Raw genomic sequence first — 15,667 nt, forward strand, 5'->3', positions numbered from 1 at the left:
GTTGGTTCTTTATCATTTTTTTGCCAAAGTCAATAAGGAAGTCTAGAGTTGCGGGGTGTAGTTCCCTGGTTTAGCACATTGTTATCTTCTGAATATTCCAATAAATGAAAACCTGCTTCTGTAAATGTTTAAAAGCAATGTTTTGCTCATTTGATAAATCTGATTTTAAATACTCTAGAGAAAAATGTGGTGGCAAAGCTTCTTCTGACTAAGAACAATAAATTTGCCCTTAATTGTGGATCAAGGGAAGGGGGCATCAGAGTGAATAGGGTTTAAATCAGGGTTTCAAAACTCAGACACACAGCGGGCAAATAAAACTGGCAGATTTGGGAGACTGGTAAACCGAAACTCTGACCTTGTTCAGCAGCTCCTCAGCGAATACTGTGACAAAATTGTAAAAAAATAAAATAAAATAAAAAAACGTAACGTTGAGCGGCTTGAAAAAATGTGACCAAACAGAATATAAAGATATTAGCGCAGCACCTGGACAGACTACATTAAGCTTTTCTGCATTCCCAGAAACTTCCTAAGTACACAGTAAAATGTATTTAAGGGCTAAAAATGTGGATTTTGCATATGTCCCCACTAAATCACTTTTTTGGGTCCCTTTTGGCCTTATGCATATCTTCATATAAGCTTAAATCATATCAGCATTCACAGCTTGAGGTTGGAAACTATGCAGCTGATGTTCAAGTATTTGCGCACAATGTATGTTTACTAAGAAGCTTATGATTCAGACACATTCTTAAAACTATTTACAAAGGGATCTTAGAAAAACGCTAAACAGAATTTACACGAGGGGAGGACTACTTCAGAACTCATATTTAGTGGTTTTTGTTCTACTTTTGAGAGGAACAGTGAAGTTTCTACCGATGAAAGATGTCTTTGTCCACCTGTCTACCTTCCCGCCTCCTCAGGTAACCGGCCGAGCCTCGCCGTACAACCAGCTGCCCTCCAGGGAGGCTCAGCTCTGAGGCATCACATTTCTCCCGGCTGTGCACCTCAGACGCTGCCTGTGGATAGGAGCCGTGTTCCCGGCCAGAGGCCTGACTCCGTTCCTCCCCAGAACCGAGGGAGTTGGGTTCCACTGCCTCATGCATAAAAGATTGGGGCGGTGGAAGGGAAATGTAGCCGCTGCCGTGCCTGCCGCATCCTTTCTGAGTGGAAGTCAGACAGCAGCTGGGGAGGGGGAAAGGCTCTTTTTTTACCTGGTTGCTGAGGTGGTGCCTGGCACTGGCGATTCTCTGGAGGAAATATCTGTTCTGGGGATGGGAAGAAGGAAAGGTTTGCTGTTCTTTGATGGGGTGACTGGATATTACACGCTGGCACCGGCTCGACAAAATGGAGCTTTCTCGACGTCTGAACTGGATGCGAAGGCGGCCCTGGAGGCCTCGTGTGTCCCGCAGGAAGTTCAACCGTAAGCAGACAGAGAGTGAATGAGCGAATCTTAACCTCCTTTCTATTACTTTCTCACAACGACTGAACGCGTTGTTGGCTTCTTTCTTGCTTTTTGTGCTCCTCTGGTTGCCCTACCCGGCCTCTGGTGCCTTAAGAGCTGTTGTGAATACGAGAAGCTTCCAGTGAAACGTGCTTTAAGGCGTGAGTGAAACCCCAACACAGACTGGTGATAATGCTCAAATGTTATTTCAACAGGTGATTGTAACACCGTTACACAATGGCACATGCTACGACGAGCTGAAAACCAATCAAAACATTGTCACTGAGAAAACTATGTACCAGGTCAGGAAACGATCTGCTCCTACAATGGCTTGGATTTATTTAGAACCCGTAAAGTTTTTCTCACGTTTTATCACATCAACACATCAAACTTCTGTGTCTATTATTGGGATTTTATGTGACATGCCACCATCATGCAGTGCTTGATTGTGAAACAGGAAGATAATGATGCATGCTGTCATATCTCTTTTCTTTGTTTTTTGCTAATAACCTAAAAGCTATAACATGAAAATGCTTTGATAAAAAGCACATTCTCCACGGTTGTTGTTCTCAAAGGAACCTCTGCTCCAGTCTCTGGTTCTTTATAACCATTTTTCTTCCATCATTGCCCAGTGTTTAGTTCTATATTTAGATATTTAGGACTATCCATCTTTGCATCAACTCTGGCTGGCCTCCTCATACCATGATGCTGCCCCCCTCACCATGTTTCACCATGGGGATGTTGTGCTCTGGCTGAAGTGCGGTATTAGTTTACCAACACACCGCATTATAAGAAGTTCATCTCACCAGATCACTTTCTTCCACATGTTTGCCATGTCTCTAGATTGGTTGTGGAAAACAGGACTTCTCCTGGCTTTCTTATTCGTCCTTAAAGCCCAGATTGTTCTTATTCTGTCATCATGTTGTCCCCCACCTGAAGCTATGTGTCTCTGTAACCTCCTCCAGAGTAAAGATGAGCCTCTTGGCTGCTTTTCAGATTAATGTCCTCCTTACCTGGCTTCTTGTCAGTTTATGTGGATAATTGTATATTAACGCCGTATGTTACGCTCTTAAATTGTTAAAAGCCTGATAAAATACTCTGAGGTCTGCGGGTAAATTGTGTCAAATTGTGGAAAAAGGTGGAAGGCCTATGAAAACTTTGGAAAGGTTCTATAAATGACAGCCTGTTAAACAGTTCTATCTTCATATAGAAGCTTCAGAAAAAGTGTCAAATATTAATCTGCTTTCTATAAAAATCATTTCCCTCCTTTGTTCGTTCAGCAAACAGGTTGGCTGAGGAGGTCTCGGCAAAGTTTTGGACCTGTTTGTTCGGACCAGTAAGCAATGTTTGTGTTTGTATGCTGAAATTGGGAGGAGAAAATGGATGCTGCCCTTTTGTTTGTTCAGCATGTGAGCAACAGCATAGTGCAGAAACAAATTTGGAGCATATCCTGGCTGTAACCAAAACTCTCAATGGTCGTCCTGTTGTTTCAAATGTTTCGGATAAAAATCATGAATTTCTTCTACTTCTTCTGTATTAGATTTTTTTTTTTTACTTTCTCTGTGTTACGTTTAGTTTTTCAAAGATCAATTAAAAGCTTTGCTTTCAGTTCACTGACAGCAAACATTAATTTATGATTAATTCTTAGCAGTAATTATCCAATGCAGGTTGTTAATCAAGAGATGCTCTGCTCTTTTGATACACTAATGGTTGGGGTTTCTTTGATGTCAGTAAAATCAAATATATGAAAGCTATTTCAAATCATGTGAAACAATAAACCAAAAATGTACCTTAATTATGGCTCGATACAGCGGCCCTTTTTTGTCACTCTTCAAAATGGGAAAGACATGAGAGCAAAGGGTTAAAAAAGACTGACTAATCTCCATGAATCAGGGAACTCCAGTAAGAAAATAGCCGCTCGCCATAATTTGTCTCCACAGCTTCCTGTTGGAGAACCAAGCTTCTTGGGGGTCACCAGGTTTCCATGACAACCAAATTTCAACAGTTTTTTAATGCATCTCAGAAAAGTATTTTCTGTCCAACCCTCCTAAACACTCACAGATACAGCTAAAAAAAATAATAATATTGTGTAAAAGTGCTATATATTTTGCTAGTCAACTCAGAAAATGAAGCTTCATTACACATAGAATGATATATTCCATATTTGTTTCTTGTAATTTTCATGATTGTGGCTAACAGATAATGAAAACCCAAAATGATGTGTCTCAGAAAGTTAGAAAACTGTTATAAAGTTTGTTATTGGAAACTCGTGGTGTCACATCTTAATCAGCCAATCAACTCAAAACACCTGCAAAGGTTTCCTGAGCCTTTAAACGGCCTCTCACTCAATCATGGGGAAGACTGCTGATTGGACAGATGTCCAGAATACAGTCATCGACACTTTTCACAGGGAGGGTAAGTCATAAAGGGCCATTACTGAAGAAACTGGTTATTCAGGGTTCAACCAGACCCGTTTTCAGATGAAAGTAAATTCTGCATTTCATTTGGAAATCAAAGTCCCAGAGTTGTGGCACCAGCCCACACTGCCAAAGGAACCAAAAGTTGGTTCAATGCCCATGGTGTTCTAGTTCTTGACTGATCCAGTAAACTCCCCTGACCTGAACCCCCATGAAAATCTATGGGCTGTTGTCACGAGGAAGATGAGACACACCAGACCCAACCTGGCAGATGACCTGAAGGCGGCTATTCTGGGCTTCCATTACACCTACGCAGCACCACAGGCTGATCGCAGCGATGCTGTAATTCATGGAAGACGAGTGCATAGAAATGGTCATACTTTTCAGAAGCCTGGCATTTGTGCTTAAATCAAACGGTTTTGATTGGTCTAATGTGAAATTCTAATTTTCTGATACTTTGTATTTTGGGTTTTTATTAATCTGTAAGCCATAATCATCAAAATTACAAGGAATAAAAGCATTGAATATTTTACTCTGTGTAATGAATCTCTATAAAATAACGTTTTCACTTTCTGAGATGACTGTCAAAAAATACTGCACTTTTATGTAGTATTCTAATAGTCTTTAGATGTACAGTCTATTAAAAGCTGCTACAACTTTGATTAGAAACATTTGCTTTGCTTAGATGAGACTAAGATTAAACTTTTCCATAAACACTCAAAGTGAGTTTGATGTGAATCCATGGATGTAAATGTGGATTTTTTTGTTGTTTTTGTTGTTACGTATGGGGTACATTCTGGGCTTCTTTCTTCTCCAAAATGCCTCAGGAAGCTTGTTAGATTTGTAGCGCGTATTAATATCAGGGGTACCAATAAGTGTTTTTGTTTGATAAAATAGAATAAATTTACTGAAGCTGAAGGCTGGATACATTTTGTTTTGATCCTGTTTACACATTTTCACCACAGGTGGCAACGATTTTGAAGGGCACTCCACTCATTTGAGCAATTTAGTCACTGATAAAAGCCCAGTACATTTTCATTTAAATTGAAAGTCAGCCTCTCGGCAGAAAACGGGGATGTTTTTCTGCACTGGGTGATGCATTATTTACAGCGTTCCCAAAATAAGCTCCTGTTATATCCTCTGGCCTCACTCCAGGCATCACGCATCAATGTGTTATTTTGCTAATCTTTTTTTTTTCTTGGATTAGCAGTGGCATCATTAGAAATATTGCACTCAGAAGGCATCATGCTTTTAACATATTATGTAGATAAACTACTGATCAGTGGCTCAAAACTGCACAGAAAATCCATGTATTTGCTTCAGTTTCTTTAGGTAACAGCTTTTATAAATGGGCCTTCATCAGCAGCCCATTAAGGATAGAAACACTGAGCACTTCACAGAATAGATGGCACCAAGCAGAAATACCATTATTATTCAAATACTAAAGCAGCATCTCAAGATATAAGGCACAAAGTTAAAATTTGAGCTCACATAGAGCTTTAACATGGGCAATGATTAGTTAACTCAATGTTTTAGAGTGACCGTCACAAAGCTTTGATGTTAGTATGACAATAAATATTTGTGGCTAGAGCCAAAAACCTACAAAACTGACTAATAGTTTGAAGCTAGTTCTCCCAACAACTGAAGAAATCTATGTAAACCTATGGGTTTGAAGAAAAAAAAAATCTTCCAAAAAGGTCTAGAAATAGTGAACAATAACCTAACCAACCCAAAAAAGGAAGAGTTTAGTGTGACATAATGTCTGACAGTGAGAGATAGAAGATATTATAGAGTGTATTTGAATATTTGGTTTCACACGTGTTTCCCAAATTACATTGAACAAAGACGCAGATGTTAAGATTGAAAAGTTTTCAATCAGCCATAACTGGGAGGCCATCATGAACAATAAAAGTTACGGCTAATTTCAAACAATGATCAAAATTTAAAGATTGTGTTGCTAGGAATTTAACCTGAATAATTGTATTGAACAATTTCTCAACATTTAAATTATTTTGTTGCTCTTTAAATGCATTTCATTTCACATTGTCTCTCACTCTCGCTTGACTTGACCATTCCAAATTAGTCAATTCAAGGACTTTTCAGACACAGAAATGACTTTCTTTGCATGATTTTCCTTAATGTGAAGGCACTATATATATATATATATATATATATATATATATATATATATATATATATATATATATATATTATTCTTTTGATTAAAACAAATACGGTGTTACTTGAGGATACTTTTTAATCCATCAGTTCTACTCAATTGCAACCATCTCATTCTGCAGCAGGTAACATCAAAACAATGTGCAGATCTGACAGGTATGGATCTAGAATATCACAGAAATCAGAGATGTCAAATAATATGTAAAAATGCATTTATTTATTTTAACATGTCCTGTCTGGCTGTGTAGTATTAACATTGCATTGATTGAATCTAAAAAACAAAATGTAAATGCATTTGCAAAGAAGAATGTGGCCAAATTGATTTTGTTTTTACTTTTTTAGCTGATTTATATTATTTTTTCATCGTTTGGTTGGAGATGAAATCAGAACTACAATAAAACTTTACATAATCACACAACATAATAACGACTTGGATTCATAATGGCTACACAGAAAGACAGAATTGACCACATAACATTTCTGAGAAACTTCCTTTACTTCAATTAAAATAAGGATTTGCCACAAATAAAACAACAAGGTAATTCAAGATAATCTTGAACTAAATACAGAAATAAAACTACAAAAAATGCCATGAATTAATGCAAACTTCTGAAAAAGTAAACAAGCGATATCTGAGAAGTGTTTTGTTTTGATCTACTTTGAGACAAGTAGGAGGCTTTATAATCATCTTGTAAACATGTGTGGATCCGTGTGTGCAGGATGAATGATAAATTAAAAGATAGCCTCATATTTACTAAATAAACGTACGATTTGATCTCATTCATACAATCAGAACAAGTCAGAACATCACCTCCTTTCTAACAGTGGGAAACAGATCAATATCATCCAAGTACAGAAACATATTTGTATTTATTATAATGCGTTTTTATTTATTGATGAGGGCTTTCGACTACAGAGGTGTTGCATTTGCTAATGTTATTTATGAAACTTTTGTCGTGATGATGATGATTTTGAAACAGTTTTTTTTTTAAAACATTTGTGCTTCCAGCAGCCACCAGCAGGGGGCCTCCGCAGTCGCATGATAACACCGTGGTTGTTTCTGTCTTTCCCTCAGCTCCAGGCATAAATACCAGTCTTTGCTCATGCTTTCACTCCAGTCAGCTGTGTCTTCAGGTGATCAAAGTGTTTGCTTCATCCTCTGAGGATTTATTCTTTCCTTTGTTCGCTATCGCACTGAGGGTGAAGAGCCATTTGATTTTCCTCATTTCATCCAGTCGTAACACGGGCCCTCGTTTGTTATCTGTCAGACTGGTGATTATTTATAACTGGAAGCCATAATGGAGGTTATGAAAGTAAACCACTTTAGCAGATTGTGTGATTGTGCTCCTGCTGACCTCCCTGGCAGCACTTTTCTCATCTCTTTTATTCTCTTGTTTCCACCTCCCCTTCCTCCTCTGCCTCTCCACCACTCACCTCTGCCCTCCTCGCACTTACTTTATTGCTTCCCTTCTCTCTCACCCCTTTCCCCCTTCTTTATTTCTCCCGTCTCCTCCCCATCCTCCTGATCCTCATCATCTGTCCCTCCTCTCTCCTCTCCTCTCCTCTCCTCTCCGTCTCTGCTCAGATCCGTTACGGTGGTCCACGCTCCGAACATCTTCCCACTCCATGGCAACGTGCCTCCTCGCCACTCTGCTTTAGCCAGTGCAGGAGGCTTCGCTGGGATGTTAAACTACGCTGGAGGAGATTATCTGCCTTTTCTTATTTCTTTCACTCCATCACCTTTTCCATCTTGGTTTCTGTCTCCTTTCAGCACATTCTTCCTTCTCTCTTCACACCGAGAAGGATTTGTTTCACAAGCCTTCGTGTGTGAAATGGTTCTGGCCCATTTTTTTTTTTTTTTTTTTTTTTCTGCAGTTTCACACAATAAAGTCAACAAGCAGAGCTGCTGCGTGGGCTGCTTATGAGCACAGAGAGAGAGTCTAATGGAAAGAGAGGGAGAGTCATGGAGAGCAGAACAAAGGGCACGGGGCACCGTTTGCTCACGCATGCAGATGCGTTCAGAGTCGTGGCCAAAAGATTTAAGATTTCATTTGCAAACTTTATGCAGAGGGAACAGATGCTTCTGAATGCATTCAAAACTTTTACTACCTGTTGACCAAAACAACTTGTATTGTACTTTATTCATCAGATAACTTAATTTTGGTAAATCCATATCAGCCCAGATAAAGGTGTTGAAAAAATAAGTGAAATTAAAAGACCTTACAACGGCTTCACCAACACCTGAAGGAACTGTTTCCGAACTATTTAGAGCTTAAAGGTGAAGCAAGGGAGGTAGAAACGGGACGTCCAAGAGGGTCCACCAAGCTCCAAGACGGCCTCTGATTGAGGAGTTGGCTATTTCAATGTTTTACCACCGGTGCAGAGCTTACTGAGCCATGGATCTAAGCACATCCTAACCCACGATGTGGTGCATTTTCAACAATGACTTTGAGACAAGAGCAGAAAACCAACTTATGACCACAATAAATAAATACATGAATGAAGAAATAAATACATAAATTGTATTTTATGCAAAATAAACTACTATCAGTTATAAAGCTGATAACTGGCTGTGCCACGCTTGGCTGCAGCAGCTGCCACCAAACATTTGGGACAACTGGAAATCAGTTTTCTGCATCGCTGTGGAGGAATTGCTGCCCAGTGTTTGTTTCTTTTTGTTTTTTGTTTTTTTTGTGGGATTGTTTTAATTCAAACTGGAGGGTATTTCAGCAGGTCAAGCTGGACCGAAGCCCAGACTCTGACCAGGTCTCTCAAAAAGCTTCATTTTATACATTTAGTCATTTTTATTTTTCTGAGTTGGACTAGCTGTTGTCTTGCTGCAAATCTTTAGTGAACTCATGGTCACAAACTGATGAACAGACGTTCTCATGCAGGGTTTAATGCTGGAGGGCAGAATTCATGGCTTCATCAATCAGAGAAAGTCGTCCAGACACCAAATAAGCAAACCATCACGCTACTGCCATGGTTACCTGTTGGTATGATGTTCTTCTTCTGAAATGCTGCGTAATTTTACAGAATTGTAGTAGGACCCACAGCTACCACAAAATCCCACTCTGGTCAGGATACAGTGTATATTCCCTTACGTCTGTGGGATCTCTGTTTTTTGTTATTTTTCTGTGGTCATGGAGCCCTATCATGGAAGCCATTCTTTTTCTTGTGTTCAGTCATGAAAACTGAGATTACCTGAGGTAAGAAAGGCCTGCAGTGCTATAGAGCTACTTCTGGGTGATGTGACCATGATGTGCTCACAAGGTAGTTTGGGCTGACCTGCCACTCAGGATAACGACACCAGTCGATTACATCAGTCAGGGCTCAGAAATATCTTTGCAATCGTTTCCAGACTGACAGATGTCAATGAGTTTCTTAATTGTTCGTGAATTTCTTTAGATTGCTTTTGAAATCTTTGAACTTACTTCACGGCATCAGACAGGCTCCATTTAGGTATTTTTTTCAATTCTTCAGGTCAGACAGTACTCAAGTCTGGGCCTGGTCGGTGAAACTGAACAAAAAAGGAGGATCTGTTGTTTTTAGGTAGGATTTTGCCCTCAAAAAATTAAATAATTGTTTGAAAACGCTTTTGCATTTACTCTGGTTGTTTTTGTCAAAAAAATACAGTTTGTTTGATGATCTGAAAAACATATGTGTGACTAAAGAAAGGAGCAGCAGAAGACGTATTTGGGGCACTCAAAAAGGACTTCATCTAGACAAGGAAAGGCCGCCATGACGCCCGTTTTGTGCCAATACTGAAGCATCATGATTCACTCAAGGGCGGGTCTGCTTCTTGTTCAACAGTGTGGCCTCCACAGGTCTTAGCTCCACGGAAAACAAGTGATTAATTCTAAAAATCTGACAGAAAAATGGAAAACAACCAATTCCTGGATCATGTAATGGGTGTCCACTGATTTTGAAACACAAATTGATATCCACCGTGCCTGAGAATCCTCAGTCTGATGTTAGAATGGCATCTGACACTGGGATTTATTGTTCTTTAGTACACTATTTAACAAACGGTTTGTTAAAACTAAAAAACTAATTGTTTCACTGAGAAAAAACAGAGACCAAATAAAGTCCCTGCTGTTACTTTCCGATACATACCACAGATATTTCATTTTCCAAATGGGTAAAACCTTTTAATTTCAGCTTATTCCAAAAACAGTTCCCTGCAAACACACAGTCACCGAAGCTCGCTTTTTGTCTGATTTTGGGCAAAATGCAAGAAACCCTGACCGCTGATCTGTCTGTGTAAGGTTAGAGCAAAGGCAACCAGTGAGGAATCATTTCTTTGTGCTCGTTCATGTCCTGGAGCAACTTGACCAAGGTTCAGGCTGACCTTGTCCTTTTGGCCGTGGATCTGTTGGCTTTGTTTGTGATGACTCACGAGCCTCAGACTGGAGGGAGAGAAACATCTTAAAAAATAAGGTCACCAGCATTCTCAAGCTGTGCAGCTGTGGATTAGGTGAATATTGCTGCTTTACTGAATGAATAAGAATATACTGCTATAAAAACACATAATGTGAAAGAGTATAACAAAGGAATTTTGTGTGATGGGTCAACGAAATGATGCATAATGGTCTAGTGGGAGGATAATGATACATCGTTTTCGTAATGTAAATAAATAAATCTGAAAAATGTGCTTTAATATTCACCCCCCATAAGTCAACACATATACAAGTATTTTTGGGTTTACCTCTATCAGCTTTGAGCATTTAAAGATTGACATTATAGCTTATTCTCTTTTGCAAAACTATCTCAAACTCAATCAGACTGGATGGAGAGAGACTGTCTTATAAACTCTTGCCACAGATTCCCTGTTGGATTTATGGCTCTAAACCATTCAACTGTATCCCTGGTTTCATGTTTATGATTGTTTTCCTACTGGGAGGTGAGCCTTTGCAGCCCCTAACAGGTCGTTCATCCAGGATTGTCATGTTTCTAGCTCCATCCAACTTTTCTTTAACGTTGACGTTAACTCTGGAGAAGCTGCAGAGATCCACAGCCCATGTGACACCATTAAGAACAGCATTTCCAGGATGCAGGATACAGAGCAGATGTATTTATACTGAGATTAAATTACACTCAGCTAGACTCTGTTTATTAATGAATCAATAGTTTGCATTGTATTTGATTTAAGGGTATCAGAATAAGGGGGGTGGGGTGGAATACAAATGCTATAGCCACAGTTTTCACACTTTGTATTAAAAAAAAGAAGAAAAACCATGTGCTGTATCATTTTCCTGTTTAGTTATATATAACTTTGTTGGTTAGATTAAATTCTAATACGAGACACTGAAGTTTGTGGTTGTAACTTTTTTAAAAAAAATGGAAAAACGAGGTATGAAGACTTTTGCAAGGTGCAGTGAGAACATGATTTACAAAACCTAAACTGGTTCTTTCTTCCCAAGTTGTCTGAGACTGAACACAAGGCCCGCCCGGACAAAGTAAACAATGTACCCCCCACTGTCTCCTGCGTCAGCCTCATTGAGACATGAATAATAAGTAGTTGATGAAAGGCACAGGCCTGACCGGACAAACTTCATGCATACTCCCAAGGACAGCGCATGAAGAGCTGGCATCCCCTGAGTACCACCCTCTCATGAGCTCATGGTTCCCATATCTCTGGGTTTGGATCGGGCTGCCAGCTTCTTCTTTGTGCTTCTCAGTGGAGCTCTCGGATTTTCATGGTGGCCAGGATGTGGCTTTATTGAGAGTCCATTACTCTCAGAGAGATGCCAGTTCAACATAATCGAGTGTGTGTGCGTGCGTGCGTGCGTGCGTGTGTGTGTGTGTGTGTGTGTGTGTGTGTGTGTGTGTGTGTGTGTGTGTGTGTGTGTGTTCACAAGTTGCTGGATGCTGGCCCTGCTAAAAGCAGATCCGGCTTTTCTGATGAGAACCAACATTCAAATGCTGATGAACCCGAAAGAAAAAGTGGGCTTCCTTCTACGTAACTGTGTTACCAAGTTTCTTTTCCTAAAATCTTATTTCTTTTACCATAAAACAAATGGATTTTGGACTAAAGCACAAAAACTGCAAGGACATCTAATAATGAGTCAATACTCATAAAAAATCAATACTATTGACAAGGTTAGGTATTCAGTAAACATGCGTTCATGTTGGCTGACGTCTCCAACACAGTCTTCTATACCATTCTTAGAAAGTGACATAATGTCAGGGAGCCATAAGTCAGGACTGCCAGATTGTTCGATTGCGTAAGGTTATGATCCAAGAGCTTTTAAATGTATTAACTGCTTAGTTCTCTGCATACAAAATACGTTAGCTTCCTGTAGCTAGCATGTTTATCTCGTTTACAGAGTCAGAGTTGTTTCTATGGAGCCATTCAAAAGCAAAAGCACTGCCTTGCCTTGCTAGCAGGTAGAGGTAGTTTTCTTATTACAAAAAATGTAATCTGCTGTAGATTTTTTAAGCCATACTCTAATCTTTTGTCCTTTCCTTTCTGCTCAACTAATTGTTAAGAAACTGCAACACAATATGGTGTTATAGTCAGAAACTGAACAGAAAATAGGGAAACAGCTAAAAAAAAAAGTCCAAAGAAAAATCTCTGAGGCTTTAAAAATGTATTAATAAAGTAGGATCAATTGGAGCCTAAACTGCATTTAAAAAGCAGGTCTGGAGTTAAGAATAATTTGCTATATGAGACTAATGTTGGTTTGTGCAGCATCAATTTTATGTAGGTCATGTGCTTGTGGCGTAACTACTTTTCATTCTCCAGGGAAAAAGACAGCTGTGCTGATGTTATTGAGTTTTCTCAAGTGAGTTGATATGCCATCATGCAGAGTTTTAGACATTTCTTAGAAGCCTTGTTTCATGATGGCGGAGTCACTGTAACACGTGTTCCCAGTTCTGCTCTTCTTGTCCATTACCAACCAGAGGGCTCCTAATTCATTCTCATAATCAGAACTAACTGCCTTTCCTCTATTTCGTCTGTGTTGCATGTGTATTACAAGACGAAGCTGCAATCGGTGCTTGATGTTTTTTTTACACACCATTGCTCAACCTTTGCTTCCATCCCCACCCAGTTTCTGCGAAACTGTGCTGTGAGATCCTCCCTGCTCATCCGCTTGGCAGAATTTGTGTAAACTTTAAAAACTACCTCCCATTTCTGTGGCAAATGCTGCCCGTTTAAAATCTGGGTTGCCTGTATTTATTTCATTTTGAAACCAGACTTCCCCCTTTGTGTAACCAGCAGGTGTAAGCTGTGGGTTTTGGAGTGATGGGCAGCGTGGGAGAGGAAATTGGGGTTTTCAGAACTATTGCCACCTTGCTGCCCCACCCTGCTGCAAACCTTTTCATCTTCATGTCAAAAATAGACCTGGATTATGTTATATATGCTCATTTGCTTGCATATATTTCTTGTAATAAGCATTTCAGTTGCAAACAAGCTATAGTTTTTTAGAATATTCCCATGAAAGTGAAAGCTTGCCACAGGTTTGATCAGAGAAGCATTAATGAGGCCTATGCTAACTCTGGTGGAGCTGCAGAGATCCATAGCTCAGCTGGGAGAATCTGTCAACAGCACAACTATAAGTCACCCAATCCATGGAAACATGGCAGCAGGTCCTGTTTGCATTTTCCCTTAAGCTATTCAAGACACATGATAAACATGTGCATAAATGATGAGTAATGAATAGATTGGAAATATTTGTTTTTTTGCTCACACACAATATAATGTTATGTGTTGATGATGCTGCATCACCATGTCAGGTTTTTTTGGGTTTGGAAATGGACCAAAACGTAGACTGGAACTGGGGACGCGCTAAGTGAAGATTTTAAGAAATGTTGAAAACAGGAGTAGCACAAGGAGAACAGTACATGAAGCATTGGCAGATATTCAGGCATTGTGGATCATGAAACACCAATAACTCACTTTTACAATGTTGTAACTTTGTGGCGGCAGCATCATGCTGTGGGAAAGTATTGCATTACATTAAGCAAGCCGATCCGGGTTCATGTCAAAGCCAGTCAGAGGTTGCAAAAGACTAGAGACCGGGGTTGAGATTAAGGTTCCCGTAACTGAATAGTTTAGATCAGGGGTGTAAAACTAATTTCTATATGGGGCCACTTTGGCGTCATGAAGTCATTTAAAGGGCTGGTTGCACGTGTATAGACGATACTTTTCATTCCATGATTTCATTCCAGTTCACATAGAAGTATAAACAATGCACAGTGACATGAAAGTAGCAACCTTAGGCCCAGTTTATACAATTTATCTGCAAAAAAGGTTGATATTGGGGTGAGTTACACTTACAGGAGGCACCATTTTAGCCACTTTATACACTTTAAAAGGATATATGCCTCTACTTTATGACATGATATGCCTTTTTTTTGGCTCTTGAGGTGCCGGATAATTTACCTTGACGGGCCAGATTTGGCCCGCGGGCCTTGAGTTTGACACCTGTGGTTTAGATCAAAACATTTTCAAGGGACAGAATGGCCCAGTCAAAGTCTACATCTGAATCTAAAAGAAATTTCCTGAATTGTAAAAAGTATGCTAGCAGATGCTCTCCTTCAAATCCAACAGGGAGTAGCAGGAGTTATTTTGCAAAGACGAATGGGTCAAAAATGCTTGGAAATCTGTATTTAGACTAAAAGACTTTGAGCTGTAATTGCAGCAACCTTGTTTTCCCATCTCGAAAGCAGAAAACTTTTTTTTTTTTTTAAATCTGCAAAGCATTTTGAAAAGAATATATCTTTTTCCTGCCCTTTTGAATCACGCAGCTTATTGTGGTCTATCACATAAAATCTAAACAAAATACGACGAAGCTTGTGTTTGAGCTCCAGAAACTGCAATGCATTGTAGGACATATGTATAAATGTGGAGTTGCAGAGATTAATGTACGGACATGCTGCGGTCTACTGATTCATTCGGTTCAGTGCGTCAGCGGCGTGTTATCGCCTCCCTCCAGGTGTACCCAGCAGGCGAGGAGCAGGCCACATGCGTCGCTTCTGCCATCTGTGCGGTGCCAGTCTGCACAGCTGGAGAGAAGCGGCTGCATTGTTGTCATTGTCTGATGCCCTCTGTGCACTCTGAGACAGCGACGGAGTGAGGAGAAAAAAAAACAGGGGAAAAGGAGGCAATTGTGAAACAAGGACAGACAAAATACAATGGCGGCAGGGAGAGACAGGGAGAGAGCCCGGAAATAAAAGCTGGTGAAAGCACCAAAAAGGAGCAGTTTCTGAGGAGGCTCACAGCCGGGAGTTTGGTGAAATGTATCGCAGAGTCAGGACTTTCAACCATGTGAGGATGAAAAGATACAGATATGAGTACAGTAGGTATTTACTGTTCGTTCTCTTGCACAGTTACTCTTTATCTGCACAAATCTAAGTCCTTTGATTCGGCTCCCTTTTGCTTTGTGTACCAGCTAAATGATCTCACACCTTCATTGGTTTGTTAAAAGTGGAACTTCATGTGTTGTTCTTTTCAGTTCCAGGCTTTAATGGAGCGTTTCTGTCTGCAGTCTGCACTGCAAAGGATTTGAATGCAATTTCACTCTTGATCGCCGTCTGCGTAGCTGATGCAACTGTGTGCAGGATATTTCTGAGTTTCACTATTGTTAATTTTGTCGCAGAAAGTTTGAGCTTAAAGTGGCCGCGTACC

Source organism: Fundulus heteroclitus, chromosome 13 (genome assembly GCF_011125445.2).
Source record: "Fundulus heteroclitus isolate FHET01 chromosome 13, MU-UCD_Fhet_4.1, whole genome shotgun sequence".
NCBI classification, from domain to species: Eukaryota; Metazoa; Chordata; class Actinopteri; order Cyprinodontiformes; family Fundulidae; genus Fundulus; species Fundulus heteroclitus.